Raw genomic sequence first — 16,374 nt, forward strand, 5'->3', positions numbered from 1 at the left:
GCTATTTTGACAACTCTGTCTCGGTCACCGCACCGCTCGACAAAAATGGATGTTAGAATAATTAAAAAGTTCAGATTTTGTTTTAACACATGTGCTTTACTGAATAAGTTAAAAAGTGGTTTAGATTCAAGTTAGATATGCATTGCATTTTCTAATATTTTAGATTCTTTAAATGTTCATGTGAGACTTCAGGAAGACCTTAATATGCACTTAAACAATAAGACTATACCTCTTTGTGACGGCTTTCATGGAATGTTAATTATAGATAATGTGGTTGCTTTGCTAAATCATTATGTGAATAGACGACACAATGGGATGTTTAAATGCAAAACAACGAAAAACATATTCAATTGAGCAATCTTTCAGACAATCCTGTTTTATAGATAAGGATATGTTATAGTTAAACAAAATACCGAGTTTTGTTTGTCTAAATTTAACAGCTATCAGCTTAACAAAATGGCAAAATGAAGATAAAATCAAGCCTTGTTTGGTTTATATCATATTTTGCACACCTTTTTAAGCTTGCACGCGATCTGACTATTATCATGATATATTTATATGTTTTAAAGTTATATTCCTGCCTTGCCTCAAATTCCCATGAGCCACTTACTTACTTACCTAAACTTGATTTCCACTTTAAATGGAAAATTTTGACCGTAAACGCGTACCGGCCACGCAGTGTATTCGAGGCTCGGATTTTTCCAGCCGACTCAGAAACGTTTTTTTCTTGCTTACCTTAAATTATTTCTATTTTTTGTACAAAGTGACGTAGAAATCGCATTTAGTACATTTCTATGGTGACACAGAGATGACATCCGCAACACTTTGTTTATATTGTGACCACAACATAGTAAATTGTGGCCACAAGTTAGTAAATTGAGTGCTACGGATGTCACCTCTATGCCACCGTAGCCTACCAAAAAACTTACTTTTGATTGAGATGTAAGCGGACACAGAATATCGATTACCTTATGAAAACTGTTGATATCAACGCATTTGTGATTTAGCTGTGTTAGTGTTTATTTAAGAATTTGTGTCTGCATTGTTACAAACATTATAACAGAACGTGATCTTCGTCTGTGTCAAGGACAAACGTTGCCTGTTTGCACACAAGATCGTCTTTGGAAACGAGGTTGTTCAACGAGCCATGCAATCTACCGCTTACTATTTAACATGCCCGGGTGTCTCTGATCTGCGGAGGCTACCATAGCTGGCTGGCAGTTAGACAAACGGTGCTTAAATGTGTGGACTGCTGGTATAAGCGAAAAACTGCATATTAAAGTAAGTTTATAGTTTCTTTTTTGTTCTTTCAATGACAATGCAAAACTCGAAAACAAAACTTAATTGGTACTACTGTTTAGAAAATTTTTAAATAACCCTTATATTTTTCTGACGAAAACTAGGCCAGGTTTTGTAAAGTGTTTAGGTTATTTAAACAATGTTGACAGTGTGGTAACGCCCTTTATGGAATTGAAAAATCACAGCCTTGCTTTTATACAACGTGATCTTGCGAAAGTAACAAAGCAGTTGTAATTAAGCACAAGGCTCTGTAATAGTTAGATGACATAAGGTACGCTCAATCCACCCATTCTTATTCATTAAGTTATTACTTCAGGTCATCTAACTGAATTAGAATACGGCCTCATTGGCTGATACATTGACAACGCAAAGTCTGACACAGGGAGTGTCGGACCTTTAAACACGCTTGAAAGGTGAAATTCTTAATGATTAAGTTTAGTACTTAACGATTGTCTATCTGCAATTTCACTGGCTTAAAATGTAGGTTGTATTCTAAATATGATCAATGAGGCTAAGGTCTTGGGACTGTTCTAGTCAGAATCATGGTGTTAAATTCTCCTGACTTATAACCATATCGTTTTGGAAGATCTGATCGATTTGGAGTACCCGGGCGTACATATCCATACTCCAGATCGCCCAGGCGTACCTAAGCATACTCCAGAGCCCGGGCACTCTGAAGTATGTATAGGTACGCCCGGGCACTCTAAAGTATTATAGGTACGCCCGGGCACTCTATCGTATGTATAGGTACGCCCGGGTACTCTGAAGTGTATGTATAGGCACGCCCGGACACTCTGAAGTATGTATAGGTACGCCCGGGTGTTTTTGAGTATGGATAGGTACGCTCGGGCACTCTGGAGTATACATAGGTACGCCCGGGTACCCTGGAGTATGCATAGGTACGTCCGGGCGTTCTGGATTATGCATAAGTACGCCCGGTTGTTCTGGCCATTGCATAGGTACACCCAGGTACTCTGGAGTATTCATAATTACGCCCGGGCGTTCTGGCCAGTGCATAGGTACACCCCGGTACTCTGGAGTATGCATAGATACGAACGGGCGTTCGAGTGTATGCATAGGTATATCCGGGCACTCTTGAGTATGTACGCCTGGGCGTTCTGGCGTGTGCATAGGTACATCCGGGCACTCTGGAGCTTGTATAGGTACGCCCGTGTGTTCTGGAGTATGCCTAGGTTCGCCCGGGCACTATGCAGTATAGATAGGTACGCCCGGGTACCCTGGGGTATGCATAAGTACGCCCGGGTGTTCTGGAGTATGCATAGGTACGCTCGGGTGTTCCGGAATACGCATAGGTACGCTGGGATGTTCTCGAGTGTGCATAGGTACGCCCGGTTGTTCTGGAGTGTGCATTGGTACGCCCGGTTGTTCTGGAGTATGCATAGGTACGCTCGGTTGTTCCGGAGTATGCATAGGTATACCAAGGCATCTGGTGTATGCATAGGTACGCCCGGTTGTTCTGGAGTATGCATAGGTACGCCCGGTTGTTCTGGAGTATGCATAGGTACGCTCGGGTGTTCTGGAGTGTGCATAGGTGCCTTTGAGTATGCACTGGTATGCACAGGCGTTCAGGATATGCAGATGTACGCCCGGGCACTCTGTTGTATGCATAGGTACGCCCTGGCCTTCTTGTGTATGCATAGGTACGCCCGGGTTTTCTGGAGTATGCATAGGTACGCCCGGGCACTCGGAAGTATACATAGGTATGTCCGGGTACCCTGGAGAAAGCATAGGTACGCCCTTGCGTTTTGGAGTATGCATAGTTACATCCGGGCGTTCTGGAGTGTGCATAGGTAAGCTCTGGCGTTCTTGAGTATGAATAGGTACGCCCGGGCACTAGATGGTGAATGCATAGGTACACCCGGGCGTTCTGGAGTATGCATAGGTACGTCAAGGCACTCGATCTGGAGTATACATACGCCTTGGCGTTCTGGAGAGTGCATAGGTACGCCCTTGCGTTTTGGAGTATGCACAGGTATGTCCGGTTGTTTTCGAGTGTGCATATAGGTATGTCCGGGCGTTCTGGAGGGTGCATAGGTATGTCCGGGCGTTTTGGAGTATGCATAGGTACGTCCGGGCGTTCTGGAGTGTGCATAGGTATGTCCGGGCGTTTTGGAGCATGCACAGATATGTCCGGGTGTTCTGGTGTGTGCATAGGTACGCCTGAGTACTCTGGTGTATGCATAGACATGTCCGCCCGTAGAACGTTCGCACGTGAACTCAATTTTCGTCTTAGAATCAAATTTGGCGACTGTGAACTCATGTATTTATTATATAGTCGGTTAATGGACTTACCGAAATACGATTATTTACCGAAAGACGGATAAAATTACCGAAAAAACGCATGAAAGTTACCGAAAGACGCCATCTAATGCATTTATTTTATTGTTTTTATATTAATTTTATACAAATATATAACCAAACCAAATTTTAGAGAAAAATATTAAAATATAATGATGTAATAGGCAGTTGAAATTTCAGTGTTCGAGATCGAATTCCGCGTGCCAACTCGCCAACCGAAAGACAGATAAAAGCTTCCAAAATAAACAATTATTCCAATTAATGATGATCTCATAATATTCATATAACTAAAACACACTCATAAAAATGAAAAAGATAATGAAAATATTTACTTATTGGTCAATTGAATAAAGACAATATGTCAGTGAAATAGTTGTCTCCCTTCGCCAACCGAAAGACGATTTAACGCAGGTAAAATTAACTTATTAGTTGTTGTATTATGGAAATGATTATGAATTTGGATTCAAATAATAGCATTTATATTCTTATGGAAATGTTAGATCAATAAACAGCATTTGAAAGTATTTTGGAATATATTTGAAACATTGCCTTTGGAATAGGTCGAAAATGTCGCTAAAATCATTTTCTTTTAAACAACTTAGATCAACAGTATAGTTTAGGGCTTTCAAATTATAATATTGTTTTTTATGAAAATTATTTAAAACAACATAATTATCACCCGGTATATGACACCCCACAAAGTAGCGGCACGTTTTTTGGGGGACAGTTTGGTATAATTGGAAGTGTGTTAATTTGGGTAAACCCTTTTCGGCTCTGTGACACGTGTTGAGTAAATACCATAATAATTACGCATTAAAGGACCGCAGTACGTGTACATTTATCATTGCGGGTGATTTTCACACAAATTGACGGCCTCATTTGAAGATTCATAAATAACAATCGCGAGTAAAAAGGTAAGTTATTGCTGTAGGTATTAAAGAAGTCCAAATTAATAGAACTTTTCACTCTGAAATCATTAATGATGGATGAGTTTCCTTGTGCTATATGTGCTGTTGACTGTAGTAGTGATCAATGCATACATTGTTCTAATTGGGTTCATGCTAAATGCTCTGGATTGTCCGAGCAAGACCTTACGTCTTGGAGTGCCAAAAACCTCAAATTTGTTTGTAAATCGTGTGCATATAGTGGATTATCATATGATGCCGGAGCTGCACTTGCAAGGTAAGTACCTGTTATATTGAAGGAGTAGACATATCTTATTCCTAATAGAAACCTATCAAGGCCGAAATATGAACAGTGTTTTAACACGAAATAATTTTAGTGGGAATATCCGTTACGAACATTATTTATTACATTTTACACAGTAATATAGAGTGTCTACTCATTCATTTTGTGATTGCAATGATATATCCTTTTTGATATGCTATTAGAAGAAAAAAATTATCATATGATGTAATTGTTAATTGTAGAACTAAGTTAAGAATTTCATGCCACACCGGTTTATCCAAGATGGCGGACGAATCAACACATGTCCGTGGAATTTCCGATGTCAAATGTGATTTAAGGCATCACACTCGAGTTTTACAATGGATTGTTAGTGCTAAAAAGGAGAATTAAAAATTAATTGAATAACATCATCACCTTGTGGTCATATTGGCTGAATTTAACGCAATACAATTAATGACTGAAATACATCTGGTGAAAGGTCACCCACTACTAAAAGTAAGTTGCAGTAAAACACGGAAATACAAACTTAGTGAAAATCCAAAAAAAAAACAATGACGTCGTTTTGCTTCGTGCCATTAGTAGATGTTAATAATTGTTGCAAATATTGATGTGAAAAATAATGATAATAACTCGAAACAACTTGCATCTGCGTCACAGTTGTCATCTTTCTGCATAAAACATATATATTACAGTACAGTAGGGTATTTCAGGTTTTCTTTAAAATTGTGATATTAATGCACCAGTCAATTGTAACCACGGCCACCCCAGGTCCGGGGATATACGGGGAATAGCCGGTGAAATGGGCCGTGTTTATGCTTTTCAGGTGGCCCCGCATTGCCGGGTGAATGCGGTGGTTTTGTCTTGTATTAAATATACAGTAGCGGGTAATTGGCCTTACCTAGAGTCCCCGGGGTGCAGGGACTTTGGTGGGGATTTTACCAACTGTTTGTCTCCGCATGGCATGGAATTTAGCCGGTGTTGGCTGTACTTAAAGTCCAAGTCCCCGCTATTCCCAAGATTTTTTTTGGGGGGGGGGTTGTTACAATTGACTGACCAGTGCATAATTTGGTTCCCTTTATGCCATGTTGATCTGATTCATACCATAGTAAAATATTTTCTTCAACTGTAACAACACTTCAATATTAAACACTGCATTGCAAAATAGAAACACGAACGTTTCACATAATTTATCTTGAGCCAATATCATTGTTTAATCAAACAAGTGTGTATAATTACACAAGTGTTTCATTAAACACTTAAATTCCGATCAGCTTCTGTCAACATAGCATTGCCATTTTGGAACTATCTAGCTGATGCGTGTCATCTTGCAGCTCAATATACATCAAGTCGAAAATTATAGATGTGTTCACTACGTGACGTGCCATATCAAAAATGGTAAAAAATCATTCAATGTACAATTATTTGAACTAAATAAACTTAGTGCTTGAAATGTCACTCTTGGCTAGGAGAAAAAGTTGGATGTGGACATGAAGACTCGCCAAAACAAAACTTGTCAAAGACTCTGAAGTTGCTGTTTATTTGGACTAGTCAAGTATTAAACTTTTCAACAAGATAAAGTTACTATTATAAATGATCCTGGCATTAGGACACGGAGTTAGCCTTTCTGTATTATCTGGATGGTGCTAAGCCCCTGGTGAGCCTTAAATGCCTTGATTTGAAATCTGCCACTTATTATTCTCTATCATTGACTACACATTTTTCAGGTAAGTGTAAATTACAGTATTTTTTTGTATGTTAAAATTAACAATGGTAAAAGATGATGCATAACTTAATTGTGCATGCTGGGGATATCAATATTGTATACATGTATATAGCTTTACGGATATTTACAGTGTTAAAATAGCCCAAAAGGGTCTTACTCAATGAAAAAATAAAAATACTAGAATGTAGACAGGATTTTGACATTTTTTGGCAATTAATTAAATTCAAGGGCATAGCCAGGCAGTACTAAATGTGAGAGGCTATGGGATGGGGAATCCCTGTAACCGTAGGAGGTTAAGGGGGTGGGGGGGGGGCTGCTCCCCACGGAAAATTAGCAGCTGTGTTAGCTATCTAGCACAGAGAAACAATGCTTTCTATAGCTGATCTTCCCTTTAAGGTTTTATTCTGATGTCAAAACATAACCCTCGACTTTGATGCCATGTTTGACCATTTTTTTTCATTTTTCAAATTGACGTTACGCATGTGCGTAAGTGTGTAAAGCTGGCTACGCCGCTGAAATTGTTCTGTTGCAATTTTGGGCAAATCATTCTCATTGGTATGCCTATCAAGCATCAAACATGTATGTCTAAAAAAGATCTATAAAAACAAGCCATATTACTGAAATTTTAAGGCCAACAGATCCCTTCAGAGAAAATCATGCATAACCCTTTTATATACATATATTCTCCCTCCAAACAGAGACCTGGTATGTTAATTTGCATTTTTAATCCAGGACATCCACATACTATGAATGCACTTCCCCCTTTGGCAGAATGTTACATTGCCCTTATTCGTTATTTCAATTTATTTCTGAAGACAGCATGAACATTTTATAGAAAAGGAGTGTCAGTAATTTAGTCTGACAGCCTGTGATTTTTTTTTTCAATCAGAAGGAAATTTTGCAATTTTAACATGGCCATGTTTTGACATGTTTGCACAGTGTGTGAATTGTGATCAAAATTGTGCTTGGTTAATTTTGTGCTAATGCGTATATCTTGGACTTGACATATTTCTTAGTTACCGCATGGCCTGTTCCAAAGGGTAAAGCATTTGGAAATGTCAGTTCAAACCTGACAAATATGAAATTCTTTTCCTTAATTCAATTTTGATATTTTCAAAACACCCTCTTTTTTAAAAACTTGTTTTAATAGATGTTTATGGATAAGAAGACTCTTAATTTGAACATCAACTTGTTTAGACTAAGAAATAATGAGCCCTTAAAGCTGCACTCCCACAGATTGACTATTTTAACAGCTTCTTTTATTTTTGTTTTGGAAAGAGCAAATTATTGCGTAAATATATATGTGCAAACCAATCATAAGATATCTGACAAAATATCAGATCTTAGATTTTCATATTTATGTTCAAAAATTGATGCTTAATCGCTTAAACTGATACTAACGGTTCAAGAAAAAAATGCATAAGACATCAACTTAAGTATGAGAATCTATGATCTGATTTTTTGTCAGCAGTCTTATATTACTGGTTTCCATGGATTTTCCAAAAAAAAAATGCTCGTTCGAAGACAAAAAATAAAGAAGTTGTCAATACTTTCAATCTGTGTGAGTGCAGCTTTAACAACAAAAATAGAATAAACCTACAATTAAGCAAATGAAATTTCAGATAGGCATAAATGAAGTGCTATCCTTAATCATTAACAATTTCATTCTTCAAGTTTGGTTTTTCCTCAGCCTACTGTCACTCACCTGATGCACAATCCCTGCATAAGATTTTACGTCGACAATGAATTAGACAATGAGGTTGTTTTCTAAGTCAATTAAATGACCTAAAGTAACTAGCTTAATGATTAAGAAGGGCTCATTATCATCAATCACTCCACCCATTCTGAATAATGTTTATTCAACAAGATTTTTTTTGACTTACTTGTATACTTTATATCCAGTTAAATACAGCCATCACATATTTTTTCTCTCCTAAATACACATGGGGATATCAATATAACATTGGTCTATTTCTATTGTTAAAAAAAAATATCACGACTCCAATATTTATGAAACACCGCTGTTGGTCAAGGACAGGTCACGCGGTGACACAACATTTTTCCATTTTCCAAATTTAAATTACACCAAAATGGCGTCTTTATTCGGATTTGATGAATATTTCAATGAATAAATAAAACATTTAAACAGGGTAAAAGGTTGTCAACGTTATACTTACATTACGGGGTTAGTAGGTGACATAGTATTGGAAATATGGGGGGCAAGAATCCATATTTAGGTTCGAGCTTCACTCCACCGCAATATGGTTTCCTTTACATTGAATATCCCATATCGCGGGCTACCTACTGACCATGGAACTTATAGTATCCTTCCACATGTTTTTAAACAAATTCATAGACAAGAATGTGGGTTTTTTTCAAATGACAATTTGTCATTTTGTATTCATTGTGATGAAAAAATGTAAAATTAAATTTCCAATCAATTCTTAAGAGGAAAATGTGCTATTTATCTTATCTCCTGATAAAAACTTTCAATCACGTTGGGTACTGAATGGGGTACTATATTGGTTTAAATAGGAAATGACGTCATGAACACATAGTAATCTATGACTTCATCTTACCGGTGACCATTATGATGTCACAATTAAAAAGAGTTTAGTTTTTTGTTGTTATTCCTTTCTGCTGTACTTGATATCACCTTTATATGTATTCTTCTTACAAACAGTGTGAGAATGATCGTATGATTCTTTGGTTTGAAATTTTTCCTAATACAAATTTTTGCAATGCTTGCTTGTAGTGCATAGAATAGCATCGCTTTAATGGTACATGTATCCTGTTTTTAGCTCGGCTATTCGAAGAATATGGAGAGCTATACTACTCACCCAAGCGTCGACGTCACACCTTTTAGGTTTTGCATGTAAGCACCTTTAAGTCAATATCTCAGCAAATACATCATGTATTGCATTGAAACTTTAGATATGTATTCCCAACTATCTAACCTACTAAATTAATGAAGTTAGATAACACTTATTTGAATTTAATGCAAAAAATGGGCCTTTATTATTTGACTTTGGAATTCTGGTTAAGGTTTTGCATGTAAGAACACATAGGTTAATATCTCAGCAACTGCTTGATGTATTGCATTAAGATTTTATACAGTGTACTCAACCATCCAACCTTCCTAATTAACCAAGTTAGATAACTCTAGTTTGCATTTAATGCAAATAATGACCCTTTATTATTCGACTTAAAAATTCTGGTTAAGGTTTTGCTTTATTATTTGACATATAAATTCAAATACATCATGTATTGCATTGAAACTTTATACACAGGCTCCCAACTATTCAACCTTCTTAAATAATCAGGAAAGATAACTCTTATATATTTTTATATTTTATCATTTTTGCCCCTTTATTATGCAACTTAGAAATACTGGTTAAAGTTTCAAGTATTGGACTTAAAATTTTCCATGTAACCACATTCATGTTAATATCTCAACACATACATAATGTATTGTATTGAAATCTAATCTAATTTTACAGTGATCCATGTTTCGCCAAAACTTTTTAATCCTTACACTGAACAGCGGCGTAATAGTCGAGCGCGCAGTCTCTGTGACAGCTCTTGTTTACTAGAGAAGTAAAACAGGTAAGTTGTTTTTGCTGTCTTTACTTAAAGAATATTTTGATAAAAAGATACTAAGACTCGTCATCATATAAATAGACTGTATTATACAACTCGTCAAGGAAATATGTTAGTATGATCGACAAAGGCTAAGTTATTTACACATTTCCTGAAGTTGTTGAATATGTTTTTTAAAGCTACATCAATGAAAACTTGACATCTGTACTGTTTTGAAAACAAACATATATTTATATATGTCGATCTCGGATGACCCTGACTGGGACCTTTTTGACCTAATTATTTTTTAGAGCTATAGCATTTTAGACAGTTTTGAAAACAATATTTAATGTTGTCTTTTGATGAGCTAGATTGTGGCCTTTTGACACACATTAAAATTTGAAGCTTCAGCCATGAAATTAAGACCATTGATTCGAAATCAAAAATCAAAATTGTGCTTTGATAACGTTGTCCTTTCGACATACTTTCCTATTTTTAAGCTACTTCAATGAAAGTTTTTTAGTACAGTTTTCAAAACAAAAAGCAATGTTGTGCTTTGATGACATAGAATATGATTTTTGACATACATTCTGTTTTTGAAGCAACAGCAAAGAAATTTAGACCATGTGTATAACTTTTAAAACAAATATCAATATTGTACTTGGATAACCTTGATAATTACCATTTGACCATCTTTTCTATTCTAAGGTACTGCAACGAAAGTTCAGTAAGTTTTGCAACACAATTAGCAATGTTGTCCTCAGATCTTCTTTACCGAGACCTTTTGACCCTCTTTCATAAAATGTACTGCTTTAAGAATAATTATAAATGTTGTGTTTGGCTAACCATGAATGTGACATTTTCACTTACTTTTTTATTTTTGTGGCCTCTGCAATAAAATGTTGCTATGTTTGGAAAACAATTCATCATTGTTGTTCTCGGGTTACTGTACACCAGATTGGCACCAATTTTTTTTCCTGTAACGCAACTCAGGACAATTATTTAATAGAATGTGTTAAGCTTTGAATCATAATTATAGAGAAAGGACCAAAATGTAAAAAATAGCAGTCCAGTGTTGTATTCACTGTGCTACAAAGGCTTACTCCAAACGGGTGGTATATTTAATCTATATACCTTCGTACTCAGTAATATTTTAATGGAAAAATACAAAATCACTGCTTAGCTAAAATAAATTGTAAACTATGTGGTACTTCAGTTGGTAAAATTCAATGCATTGTACACATTAATACCAAGTTTATGTCAGTTCTCGACAATTGTTTTTCTTGCAAATTGATCATCTTGTGCACAGTTGCTTCAGCTAAGGCCTACGTTTTTAATTTTGAGTACAACATTGAACTTTGGACCATGTATACTGTTTTAAAAAAACATCTGTTAATGTTATGCTTCAGTTATCTTGATTGTGCCCTTTTGGCGTATTTGTTATGCAACTGGAATGAAATTTTGACTTTGAAGTAGTTCTGCAAACAAACATTAACGATGATATTGCCAGGTGACCTTTTCATCAACTTTTCAAAGCTACAGCATTAAGATGAATAATTATGTTTGGAAAATAAATATCAAGCTTAGATATTTGGTTTGAAGTATTGTCTAATTGTCCTCACCTAAGAGTGTTCAAATTATTCTTCTATATTCAAGATTAGGTTCCGATGATTTTCTGTGTTTATAAGAGAAAGGACTTAGTTATATACTTGCAGCAGACCGAACAATGTCACCGTCCATCAGCACTTTCAGTGCTTTGATTCTTAAACCTTTCATCATTGGTTTGCAGATATTTACGCATAAATTTGCTCATTCCAAGACAAAAATAAAACAAAATTTAAAAGCGGTAAATCTGTGAGAGTGCAGCTTTAAAACAAAAATGCAATATTAAATCACGTAGTATTTGATTTTCTTTTGATACTTTGTATGTCCACCTGCTGCAGCAATTACAGCAAGGCACCTTGTCAGCATTGATATAATGTATCTGTGAAGATACTGTTGCGCAATGGCTGCCCAAATTTGATAAATAACACGAGTGAGCACCCTGGGGTCTGGTTGCAGCGGCTGGGCACGCACCTTGCGCTTCAAAAGGTCTCACACGTGCTCGATCGGATTTAAATCCGGACTTTTTGCAGGCCATTTGAGTGTTCGTACGTTGTTCGCTATTACTTGTGTGCTTCTAGCCGCGTGACATGGTGCGTTATACTGTGCCAACATTGGAACAGATATGAGGTAGAAGAACCGGCCGAATGACGTCATTTTGATACCTCATCACGCTCATGTTTCCATGAATGGGTACAATCGGAGTTTTCGTGTGCATGGAAACTCCAGCTTAAAGCATAATGGACCCACCCCAATACTACCAGACAGTTCTCATTGTACCGCTCATCCCGACGGCGATATGCGCGAGCACGTCTGTCATTCCCACGTAGTGTGATGCGTTTCACAAATAAAACATTGGCCCATTCCGCCCTTGTAAATCGCATATGTCACCTGGCCCACAATAAGCTTGCCTGTCTGTGCCTTGCGGTAAAAATCAGTACCCGCAGGGGGGCGACGGCACCGCAAGGCGACGGCCATCAGGCGATTGCGCACTGTCTGTGGATGGATTGCCCTTGCCGTGGTAAAACGAACCTGAAGGTGATCATTGACAATTTGAATGTCCTGTTGGGGAGTCGCCACTCTTCTTTTGGGGCGTCGTCGGAGATCTGCAACACTTCCGGTTTGTACGAATTTCGCCCAAAGAGTTTCAATACTGAAATGTCGCCTATGGAAAAGCCGTGCAACATGAACAATAATAAAATCAACTTAAAGTTGATTCAAAGATGAAAGTTAATAAGACGCAATGGATTTTATAGTATGATGGGACAGTCCGATATGACACAGGTATTAAATGGTTGACCATCCTTGTAATTGTTTACGACTGTTTTCACGTAAATAAGAATCACCTACAAATTAATTTAAAAAAAACATGTTCCTGTCAATATTTTGTACTTAACAACAATTAATAACACATACTTCAACTTTTATAACGAATCATTCCAACGGATTAAGCGCGTTCTGCAATGCTCATTCACGCCATATTTAACATTTTTCATAAAAGACAATCGACGAAGAATACATTCTTACCATATACGACAACTACCATGACGTAACTCGGGCACATGGGCTATTTTCGTATCTACCATTCTGTATGGATGATTTTGTATATGAATACGTGTTTTCTTTGTGTAAATTAATACATTGGTGTGAAGAACACAAAAATGACCAAAATTTTGATTTTTTTATTAAATATGTCGCATTGCATCATAGTTTATATGGTGGCCAATTAGAAATTCGTCGAAGTGTATATCTGGATGCTTACGAAATTATTCATTAATGTACTTTTAGTGTTGTTCATTAAAGGAGGAAGTGGAAACGATCTCCCAAATCTCTTTAGTCACATAAAGTACAATATCTTTCTTCATAATGAGTATTATTCACGCGACCTATTTCAATGGGAAATTTTTTGTTCATAGTTCTTAATCTACAAAAGGATATGGCTTTTCTTGAGGGGATCAATTTAAAGTAAGGCTCAAACTGCATATGCTCGACTTTTATGATACGATTCCAAAACAATAACTTTGTTTTTTGCGGTATTAACTTTAAGTTTCCATAATACACACTCACTTTCAAAAAAGTATTTTTGAAAGTCAGAATGTGTTCGGTAAGTATTTGAACGTTCGCTGTTGTTTCTTTGATTATGAAGTCAATATAGTCGAACCCCCTTGGCTCGAATTTCTCGTTGGCTCGAATTCCTCGTTGGCTCGAATTCCTTGTTGGCTCGAATTCTTCGTTGGCTCGAATTCCTCGTTGGCTCGAATTCCTTGTTGGCTCGAACTCGCTTGGCTCGAATTTCTCGTTGGCTCGACCTAGATGTAGAGGGCTGATTTGTTTATACTGAACTCAACGAATAAGGTTATCAAATAATTCAACGGAAATACATGATCGGTAGTAGTAAATCCAGCTGTTATTGATGACTTGGTGTTGAACACTAAACTTTGTGAGTCGCAGGTTTAGGACTGCGTTATATAACTAAAGATAACTTATAGTGAATAGGCGGTAGCTTGCGGGATCTAGTAGCCAGTTGTCCAATGTTCGAATACCACTCCAGAATCAAATATCAGGTTGAAAAGTTTAGTATATTTAGGTAAGAGTAAGTGTTGAATGTATTCATTACATATTTCACTAGATGCTTTACCATCATTGCAATTCATTATCATATTTCATTTTACTTTTGGTAAAAGGGGAGTTTAATATTTCATCATTGTATGTTAACTCAGGGATTTTTATGTAAATGAACGATTGCGACCAAACTAATTATATCTTTCAGACTGTTTGTATCAATAATCATTAGAAACCCTAATTGCGTTTTAACATTTTGCCATTTTGGAGATCGGCAGCTAAAATTAACATGTTATGTGAAGTAATTTGCCCCCGTCAGAAAAAAGTCTGTCAACATCACAAATATTCGAACGTATTAAGATATTTTGGCTTTTCTCAAGACAAAAGTTATATAGTCTATAACCGATGTGTCCCGAAATGTGAATTGACCTATGTTTTTGTCGGGAGAATATATTCCATTTAAGTGTTATGTTTTGAGACAGAGACTGACTCCATTCGATACTTGATAAACTATGCTTTATTATATTACAACTGCCAAGATGTTTTGGTAGAGGCGTGGTTATCTGTAATGTTCTAGGCATGCGCACTGCATACAATATGCATAACATTTTTTTTACAAATATCTTATATATTTCGGCCAATCAGATGGACGCCTTTGTCTCGTGATACTCTACTGATATTTAAGTTTGCTTGCTCATGATTAACGGTTTTTATTGAATCATCGTCCAATCCAAAAACACTTGGATCTACAATAATACGTTTAAGTTCGAGATGTGGCTAAAGCATTTTACGGCCCAAATCAAATGATCATAATTGTTTCGCATCAGGGTAATTTTCAAAAGTCAACAATTACTCATGGTTAATAGAATAGTGACGATTCTGGGGAAATATAGATAGACAAAACTAATTCGACCATTGTCATTTTTAAACTGAGATTTTATCCACAAAATATATCTGATTTTGTGGCAATATTGTCGATAAAAAACCCCGATACCTACAGATTTACGACGATATGTTTTTGTTTTCTATGCTAATTATAAAACCTGTGACATCAGAAACATCATATTCATGAAGTTTACATTCTGAGCTTCATAAAATATCAAAGTCAAACTAACTGGTCGATATCCGACTGATCAATCAGCGTCCAGATTAGGCGGGGCTTACGAGTCGCCGTTGCTATCCGCCATGACCTCCGACAATCTGCACATATCGACAGTAGTGTAATAACGCTGTTTTCTATATATTTCACACCAATTATGTTTCTCATAACTGGGAGATTATAAAGACAATTAAAGAAATCCAACATACTGACACTTTCCTTTCATGCTGCTCAAATTATGAATTGTTTTGCAATTGTTTGATAACAAGGGACCTTTTGGTAGACTATTTCAACCCTCCAAATGTCTTAATGTAACCGTACATAGTATACGTATATTTTCCGTTAGTCATAAAACAAGAAATATCATAATGATTATTACTGTATAATATTCACTATATCTTGCGATTTATATTTATTTTTAAATGTGTCTCCTTCTTGTGCGTAAAGTTTTAAATCCGAAGCATATACATTTGCTTTTAAGCTTGTTTGGACATAGTAGTGAAAAAGACAACTGAGTTGATTCGAGTTACATGTGTTATTATATTTGATAAAAAAGCTGACATCATGAAACTAAAGGTCACAAAAAGTATATTCGTGTATTATAGATAAAACAAGATCATCTTTGTAAATGACGCAAATCAAAGTAAAAACCTGTTCATTTATAATGACTAAGGTCATTTCGAACTTCTTTGCCGCTTGTTAGAACAGTTTTGCATTTCATTTAATACGGACACTAATATATTGAGAGAAGCATTAAGGTAGTAATATCAATAATTATATTCATTACACTTGTATAAAACAGGTGAATCTTAATGGAGAAAGGAAGAATAACAGCGAAATTCATTGAGTTTTGACAATGGATCTAAACAAACGTCGATTTTTGCTGACTTTCGTAAAGAAATTAATACATGTTTTGTTTCCCTAATTTGGAGTTTTGAAATAGAGATGGTTATAATACTGTAACAAACTTCCGATGATAATCAGAAATAAATTATTTTAAAGT

The 16,374-nt window shown here is 36.2% G+C and overlaps 1 protein-coding gene across 2 annotated transcripts in view; it reads left to right on the top strand.

Annotated features, from left to right (window-relative positions):
- The first annotated feature begins 1,160 nt into the window (after window positions 1-1,160).
- LOC128246602 (uncharacterized) overlaps window positions 1,161-16,374 on the top strand; it is a 66,391-nt gene continuing 51,177 nt past the window's right edge. The window contains exons 1-2 of one of the 2 annotated variants that reach the window (XM_052964880.1): window positions 1,197-1,281; window positions 10,030-10,135. The gene's annotated coding sequence lies outside the window, so the exon portion shown is untranslated. Of the gene's footprint in view, window positions 1,282-10,029; window positions 10,136-16,374 lie in introns of both variants that reach the window. The other variant, XM_052964877.1, reaches the window with a different exon arrangement.

Source organism: Mya arenaria, chromosome 9 (assembly GCF_026914265.1).
Source record: "Mya arenaria isolate MELC-2E11 chromosome 9, ASM2691426v1".
Lineage (NCBI taxonomy): Eukaryota > Metazoa > Mollusca > Bivalvia > Myida > Myidae > Mya > Mya arenaria.